This window comes from Meleagris gallopavo, chromosome 5 (assembly GCF_000146605.3).
Source record: "Meleagris gallopavo isolate NT-WF06-2002-E0010 breed Aviagen turkey brand Nicholas breeding stock chromosome 5, Turkey_5.1, whole genome shotgun sequence".
In the NCBI taxonomy this organism is placed as follows: domain Eukaryota; kingdom Metazoa; phylum Chordata; class Aves; order Galliformes; family Phasianidae; genus Meleagris; species Meleagris gallopavo.
The window spans coordinates 54,716,676-54,725,581 of NC_015015.2; the positions used below are offsets into that span (position 1 = coordinate 54,716,676).

At 42.9% G+C, this 8,906-nt stretch overlaps 1 long non-coding RNA gene across 1 annotated transcript in view; it reads left to right on the forward strand.

The window, feature by feature from the left end:
- LOC109367935 overlaps positions 1 to 226 on the forward strand; it is a 5,507-nt gene extending 5,281 nt beyond the window's left edge. Inside the window, exon 3 of the long non-coding RNA XR_002115528.2 lies at positions 137 to 226. This is a non-coding gene — a long non-coding RNA (uncharacterized LOC109367935). The remainder of the gene's footprint in view (positions 1 to 136) is intronic.
- Positions 227 to 8,906: the final 8,680 nt, after the last annotated feature.

Sequence of the window (8,906 nt, forward strand, 5' to 3'; positions counted from 1 at the left end):
AGTGTCTGTCTGAATTGGAATTAGGAAGCCGCAGAGATAGAAAAAACTTTTATTTATAGTCAAAAAAAAAAAGCCATGTAAGTGATTATGATTATGAGGAAATAGTTAAAGTGAATGCAGTCTTACCTCTCCCCAGCTTCTGAGTGCTCTGATTTTGTGACTGATGTTGCTGTTATGAACTGTGAGCCCTGCCTTTGTGCTCACAGAAGGAACCAGAGAGGGGCACCAAGATCTGCATCGGGGACTGAATCGTGCCAACAAAACCCTACAAGGAAATCTTTACTCTAATGCCAAGTGTGTCCAGGTTCAGGCTCTTTTTTGAGAAAGAAACACCTTGCTATGGGAATCCAGCCTGTTTATTTGCTACTTCAGCCTTTCAATGAAGCCCTTTGCCTGTGGGTTTCAAGGCACTGATGGTCTTCAGAAGTTATTTTTGAAGCTCTTTTTGCAGAAGCTTCACAAAATCAAAGAGGAAGCTGATACAAAATTTGTCTCAACATACCAAACTTCTTCTATTCAGATGGCTTCTGTTGTATTGAAAATCAATGAAATTCTTTTAAAGCAGCGTTCCTGAAGTTAGAATCCCTTCAGCAGAGGATTTTGCCAGCCAGAGGCCCCAGCCTTGCTCTGCTGTGCCTCCCACTTGTAGCTGCCTCCAGTGCCAGCCTGTGGCTTCTATCAGGTCTCTCCCAGCTGCTTCCTCATGGCCTGTTTTGATGTCCCAACATAATATGGTTCAGCAGTGCTGGTTTCATTGATTAGCATGCAAAGCATGCTCTGAGACTGGATGCTTCCTGCACCTACCCATCCATGTGTTGTGTTTCAAAGGGCTGACTGGGAAAGATGACGTTTCTTTGAGAGACAAGCAAAAAGATCCCAAAAAGAAACGTAAAACAAAGCGCTGCCAACAATGTTTTGTACTGATCCTTCTTCTCACAGCACAGAAAGCTCTGCTGCCTTCCTGCTTCGGTGAGAGGAGAGGTTTTGCTTCAGTGAGCTGAATGACACACAAAGCTCATGACCTCGAGGAGAAACATCTCTGCTTCCAAAGGGCGGTGAGTAACAAAGACCTGGAGATGCAAGAACATGACTGATGCAGTTAAATCTGTCAATGTGAAACACGGACTTTCCTTGCAGATAGATGGAGATCTTGGGCTAAACATGCTGGAATGTGGAGCCTGGTCTGAAGGAACCACAGGATGGGGTGGGTGCTTTTTGTCCCCGTCCATCCAGGTGACACTGGTTTGTGTTATTCACTTCTGCCAGGACTACACAGCTGTAGCATCTCTTGCTGCAGTGTAACATTTCCTACAGGCTTAGCAGCCAAAGGTCCTTGCTCATTTATAGCCATGTCTTTTTTCCTAAGGTGGTTTTCCGGAGGTATGTGGTCTTGTGCTCAAGGTTCTTTCAAGGGGCCTCATGAAATCAGTAAGGTTGGAAAGACTGCTAAAAGGCTCCTCCAGACCTGCTCCAACAGCTCCATGACAGCCTTACACAAGATTCCAGAGCTGGGTACAGCCCTCCAGGTGGGATCTTAGAGCCTAATGCTTTTTACCAAGAAGGATTTGTCAGCTGTGATTAAATCCATGCTCTCAATAACACAATAACATCTATCCATCTGCTTAAACCACCTGAGGGGGCCACTGCAGGCCTAGGCCTTGTGCACACTGGGACAGGGACTGTGGTGGGCACTGAAATAACCTGTGAAATTCTCTCCTGTGAAGTCTTTGGTGCCTGAAAATACAGTATTTCTGGGTCCTTGCCCCATGCTTCGGCCACTGGTACAGCCAGCTGTGAGTTAACTGGAAGATGTACAGAACCTTTCACGAGGGGTAAAGCTTGAGCTGTGGTGAATTTTGCCTTTGTAAGGTGTCTGGATAATATGAGGCTAAATCTGCTCTCCTGTGTGTGAGAAGTCTCTTGGAAGGAGAAATTCTTTGTGTGGGGTCCATGCATTGACATTTCTGAGAACTCTGAATTCAGAGCAAGCACCTGAGCGAAGCTGTGGTACTCCATCCTCAAAGCCATGGATGGGGGCCCTGAGCAGTGTGATTTGGTGGGGGGTACTCAGCCCATGGAAGGTGGGTGGAACAGGATAGTGTTTCAATCTACACCATTCTATGGGAAGGTTCACTCACTTGAATGTCTGCTGTGAGCCAAGTGGTCACACATCAGTGGGAAAACTCTGTGCATTGAGTGCACTGCAAGCTTCAGCTTTCCCTTAGCCTCCAACTTAAAAAAGTCTATTCATTTCTAAGCAAGTTGTGCTGGTCTGAGGAGAAGTGGGCTGCAGGCAGCATTTAAATCATACAAAGCCTCATGTTTACAGGAGGTTCTTCTGGCTTTTATTCACTGCTTAAATTCACATGTACATACTGAGGAGCAGGGCTAGGCTGGGGCAGCATGGAGATGTGAAAATTTTGGGGAGGAAAGTCAGCTTGCCAAACAAGGTAGGAAAGTGGCAGATTTCTAATTAAGATTTGATTTTCCATTAAGAGGATTTGATTTATCTACACCTGATGTAAATATGGATGCTGAAAAGAACCCCAAATCTCCTTTTTTTTCCCCCTTTGCTTTCCATTTTCCTGCTGCTCTTTGAAACCAATGCTATTCCCCATCTCCTTCAATGCCCTTACCACACATCTGCAGCATACTATAACTTACTGCAGCTCACCATTTCCTCCTGAAGTACTAATTTTAAGGAAGGATTTGGTTTCTGTTCAGCGTAGTGAGGCAGTCCAGCCCTCAAGCCAGTGAAGGCAGAAGCTCTTTCCTCTGTGTCAGAACCAGATTAGAAGATTAATCCCTGCTTCTGCAGGAAGTCCACAGCAAAACCTGCCCTGGGGCAAGTCCATGAAATCATGCTCCTGTAATAACCAAGCACAGATAAAGGATAGCTTACAAACTGCTGTTCTTATGTGTTTCCTCCACCAGCACATGATCTCAGGTTGGGCAGTAGGGAAAGGCTCTGCCCCAGAGGGCAGTGGGCATGGCCCTGAGATGCTGAGGCTCAGGGAGTGCTGAGACACTGCTCTCAGATATAGGGTTGGATTTGGGTAGTGCTCAGTGAGCAACTCAGGATATTCTGTGATTCTATGACCTTGTGTTCCAAGTAGAATAATACTAGGGAAAGCCTTCCTTTGCTGCACAGAGGATGAAAATTGCAGATGTCCTAGGGATGCACACCCATGGCACATCACGCATCTCGTGCCTGCATGACAGCCAGGCAACCTTTGTGCACCAGAACATGACAACAGCACGGGACTCTTTTCATGGAGTTGAGGTGGGATACTGCCCCACCTCCAGCAGCACTGCCTCTGCAGCACCAGGGAGTGCTTCCAAAAGCACCATGAAATAACAGGTGAACACCTTAGAAGCATATATATAAAACAGCCCTGCTAGATACTCACCACAGAAGATATTTTTGAGGCTGGAAATAATTAAAAAGAAACCTCAAAAATAAGCTTTTAATTTTAAGGATCAGAAGCTCACAGCTTGAAGAAATTTGAGGGGTTCCCTGGGAATTGTTTGCCAAAGAAAGCTTCCTTACAGTGACTCATTCCTTCAATACCAGGACAGGTTGAAAACAAAAGGTTTGCAAAGCTCGGACAGTACTGGAAGAAGGATGGAGCTGAGGAACGCTCTGAAATACATTCCCAAACCTGTGATGTAAGTAAGTTGTATTTCCATGGTTGAGTACTTACTAAGCTCTTCAGCTGGTGAGCCACAAGGAGCCACTTCCAAGGAGGAAAATGGGTTCTTTCTGCAGGTGGCTGTAGGGATTGTGACACTGGAAAGGTTTCCAGAGCACTCTTCCTCCAAAGGTCTTTCCAAGAAAGCACAGATTGCTGCAAAACTATCACAGAACAACTACGGAATTCCTGCTGAGAGATATAAAAGCTATTCCCACATGGAAGCAGCCCAAACATAGATGTTTCACATCTCATAGGATCATAAAATCACTTGAGTTGGAAGGAACCATTAAGATCATCTATAGTGTGACTGCCCTGTGATGAACAGGGGAATTTCAATAACCATATTTTTGGTATATCTCAGTAATGTATTTAAGATTGAGCATGTAACAGTCATTGATGCAGTCTCTTAAGAGGCAAAGTAACATATTTACGTAGATGCATTCTGTATGTTTCATTTGTTAACTTACACATGAAACCGTTCAGGCCGTTGTTGGTTGGACAGTCCAGAGATTGCCAGCTTTTCAGTTTTCACTTCAATAAAACAAAAAACCCCCAAGGAGAACATTTTCTCTTTTTAATCATAGCCAGCCCTGCTTTCTGTAATGAAGAACTTCTTTTCCAGCCCCAAGAGAGCAATTCTTTGAATGTCACTTTCAAACAGCATGATAGAAATCTCTGCTATTTGCAGAACAGAACCCTGCCATTTGCAGCTTGCATTGCTTTCCAATGTACAAGGGCTGCTCCAAAAGGAATGCCTCCTATCTTGTTATGTCAGCCCATTATTGGTGGGATGGCAGAAGAGGTTGAACATTCCCACCAACATTCCAACACGTTCTGTTGCTGAGAATTTGCTTTATCAATTAGTGTTATTGTCCTCTTTGTAGCTGTTGTCATTCCCATGCAAATAAACAGGAGACATTACTTGCAGAGTGAGCTGTGTATTTACTTTTTGGAGGTAATTTACAACTGCATCCTGGTCTAGGTCTCCTGTTCTCAACGCTACAGAAACACATTATGTGCCAGCCCTGTGAAAGAAAGACTTCAGACCTAAGGCAACCTACAGGCTTCTGGCTCAATTCTGCCCAAAACATGAAGATACATTTTCTGGCAAACTCTGTCATTAAACAACAGCATTAACCATGAGTGGTGCAGGTCTTTAATTAGGCAGAAGGCAGCTTTACACACCTGAAACTGCCATTCATTGCTGGGAAAGCTGCAGGATCCGCAGCTGAGTGGAGAATGAAGGGCACCCTTAATTTGGCTGAAGAGCAGCTGGTTCTCTTCTCACTCTAATTAGCTCCTCCAGCAGGCCCTTATGCTTCAACTCAATGAGGCTGAAGCACACTCAGCTCAATTCAGAAATGGCACATCAACTATTTTCATCAAACGTCTGTTCTTTCCGATATTAAAGACTAATTCTGACTTAGACTAAGAGCCTTCCTGAGTGCATCCACCCCTAGGGAAGGAGCCGTGGCAATATGAGAGCATTCAATTAGTTGTCTGCTCCAAATTACTCACGGAGAGGAGTGGATCCACATGGACAGATAGTGTGTTTCTTAAGACCCACGTGGGAGAGGTTGCAGTGCTAACAGAGTTTTGGTCCCCTCCTTCAGTAGTTATGTGGGCTTTGCATACAGCTTTCTTACCTTGGCAAAGCTGCTCCACCATTTACTTTTTCAACTTTCACTTTCAATGCTTTTTCACACCTGGTAGTTCCTACCGAGCTCTTCTGCTGCTTCCTTCGTGGTTCACTCCTTTCTATGGACCAAAGTAAGGAACTGGGATCTGTCATAGTCTGCCATGTTACACACAAAATAAAAGGAAAAATATCCACAAAGAGTTCAAGAAATATTTTGTATGGTATTATCAATTGCCTTTTGATTGCCAGAAAATTTCCTAGGTCTGGGATAGAGCTTCTAGTCAGTGCAGAAGTCGAATTTAAACCCGTATCTCCAAATTACATGTTTCAGCAACCTGTAAGGCAATGGCTAAAACCTCAGAGAATCAATCCCTTCTCCATCCCTGCTTAAAATGAACACAAAATCTGAGAGGTTGGGTTGTTTTTTTTTGTTCTTGTTGTTTTCTGTTTTTATCCCTTTGGAACCTAAAAATAATTTCAAAAAGAAAAAAAAGAAACAAACATTAATTACAACTTTTCAGTATGTCTTTTTTTTTTTTTTCCCTTACTTAGGTCTTTTCAGACCAGGAAAATTTCTTATTTCTTACTCATAATTACCTGAAATGAAGGCCCTGCGGGCTTAAGGTAACAGAAACAGCTATGAGAAAAGCACACAGTGAACTGCTCTCAAGCTTTGGCAGAGGACCGTGCAGACTATAAATCATAACTTGGATTTGACCTTTTTCCTATCGTATATAGCTGAAGAAAGATCAATAGGAATTGCTGGCAGCGAGACAGAGGGGACATTTCTTCTCCTTAGCTGTGCTTTCTAAGTGAGAGCAGATGTTCAGTGAAGGAGGAAAACACGTGTACCTCAGCAATGGATCAACACAACTGCAATCCTAGCAAGGTGTAAGAACCAGTAATCACCTAACAAGGCATCATCTAAAGAAGCCTCCCCTTGAATACACAGAAGCTGCCAGCATCTACAAGTTCCCATGAAGGGGGCTCAGGCAAGCTTTGCTGAAGGAGAACTGACTTGCAGAGGACAGCAAGTTGAAAAGATCAATATCTTGTTTATTCTAAACCCCTTTGAATTACTGCTTGTTTTTACCTTACCCTTGAGCCTTACAATGAAGAGCACTAATCAAGAGCAAAGCGTAGTCACAGCTCTGCCTTCCCCACAGGAAATCAGATATCAATAGGAAGAAGAGAGCCTCAGCATCCTCACCACAAACATGCATGCACTGAGAACGTTCTCCTTTTCCCTGTATGAATCCCTCTGCACTCTATTTTTAAAGAAATTAAAGATTTTCAAAGTTTGCATGAGTGGGCAATACATAAAACATTCATTCCTAAAAATATTACCCAGCCAGCCCTGCCTGGATTGTCTGTTAGAAAAGTACTCCTTATTTTTTCACACTGAAATCAATATTAGGCTTCTCCAGGTCTATTCTAGCCCACATGGACTAACTAGACGTACTAGGCCTAAAAATACACTGCAGTGCAAGCCACAGGAAAATGGAAAAGTAGTATAACAAACTGTAGTGATCAGGTAGCTGAGTTGTAAGGAATCAGGGAAGCAGCTGAAAGGACAGACCTGGTGCTGCTGCCAGGTGAGCAGCAACTTCCAGCAGAGGCCAAACATGTGCAACACCTGCTGCTGAGTTCTTGGCAGGTATTAGGAACCTCAGTGCAACTGCAGAGGGAATAAAGCAGAGAGGATTTCCAAAACCCATAGGCTTCCCAATGCATTTCTAAGACAGCCTGTTTTCATCTCTGCAAGGTTTGCAAGCAGTTCCCAACTCCCGCTTGTTACAACTAAAATAATAATAAAACCAGGAAAAGTCCGGTGATATTCAGCATAACTCAGCACACGTGGAAAAAGCCTCCATCTCAATTCAGCTATGAAACTGAAGTTCATACAAACACTGCACATTCACTGTTTTATAGACAGAGCAAAACAACCATATGAACATTTCCATCCAAAAGGAAATAGATAAACAACTTAACCATTTATTTGACTGCATTGTATTTAGACAGCTTGTACATTTCATAACCCCACTGTTTTTGTTCTCATCAAAAAGGAAAAAGGGACAGAAGAATATAATCCACTCAAAACAGCAGTCCAGTATTTGGAGATACACTTGTTATTTCCATAGATGCCCGTCTGATACCTGAACTCCAATACAGGTTGCAATGCTTATACAAGACCTGAACATTTTGAACAAAGCACTCGGTTTGAGCAATGCCTTGTGGTGCCCTGGAAAAGTTTGTGATGCACTATGCAATGCCAATTAGACTATGCCTGCTTTTCTTCTTTTCTTGTAGGTGATGAACCTGATCATTTCCTTAAAAGAAAAAAAAAAAAGGAGAAAAAAAAAACAACAAAAAAACCCAACATAACGCAAATATCCAAACCTGACATGTCAGCAAACAGCAGTGTTTGGGCAAATCCAAATAAAAACTCCTTAGTTAGATTTGTCAATGCAAAAGGTAAGGGGGAGTGGACTGTGTTTTAACAACAGACACGAGAAATAACCAAACTCCTTTTTGCTAGATTCGTTTTGAACATCTGTTTTCATCTCTCTGCAACTCTTGACTTCCCACTTGAGACCCAATTCCAAGCAACACAGAGAATAAATCTGTTCCATTTAATATAAGCCAACGCATACAGCTTCAGTCTCTTCCGTAGTGAACTGTGTGTTACACAGCAGCAAAATGAGAACCTTTCAGGCAATGTGCTCTTTGAAAAGAAACACACACCTATTTTGCGCAGCCTTTTCGAAGATGGCATGGTAAGAATGAATTACTTCTTACAAGAAACAGAACTGTATCTGAAGTTTGCTCAGCAGTGCTGGTATTTTTCGTCACAAAAAGTGACGTAGGTTAAGTTTCAAGTCTGCTCTCAAACTCAAGACACCCACAGCTTAAATATTAACCTCCAGAAAACTTGCTTGTCTGGCTTTTCAGTTTTTAAACATCAGCAGACACACAAGATAGCCTACTCTGCAGTTTGCAGCCCAGCAGCTGCTAACAAGGAACGAAGCTTCTCTTATCTGCCTCCTTAGTTCAAGCAAGCCAGAGCAGGCGTTACTTCCCAGACAACTTGAGTACATCTGGGAAAAGCCTGTTTCCATCAATTCAGCATTCCCAACACTTAAGCCTTCACCTCCTGAAGAACTGCTCTAAATAACTGGCAAACCAGAGGGGTTAGGGAAATTTGAACAGAAGGCTTTGCTCTGAACTCTGCAAATAAGATTCCAGTTCACAGCACTGATTCAGGCACCATTTTAAGCGAGTTTTCCTTACTGAGGGGAAACAAGCCCTCTCAGAAACACAGGGTTTCCAGGCAGAAAACTCAGAAGGGCCAATTTCTATTAAAAGTCTTTATTTTCAAATACAACTCACCATTGGTACTTGGTAAGAAATGCCCATCACCACTTGCGATCGGTCTGCGCAAAATAAGGCTTTCCTTTAAATCCAGTTTTCCTGCACAGGGATCTTTTCCACATGTTAATGGAGGTAGGGGTTTTTTTTGTTTCTGGTATTTTTTTTAATGTACAGTAATTAATATAAACAAAACAACAACA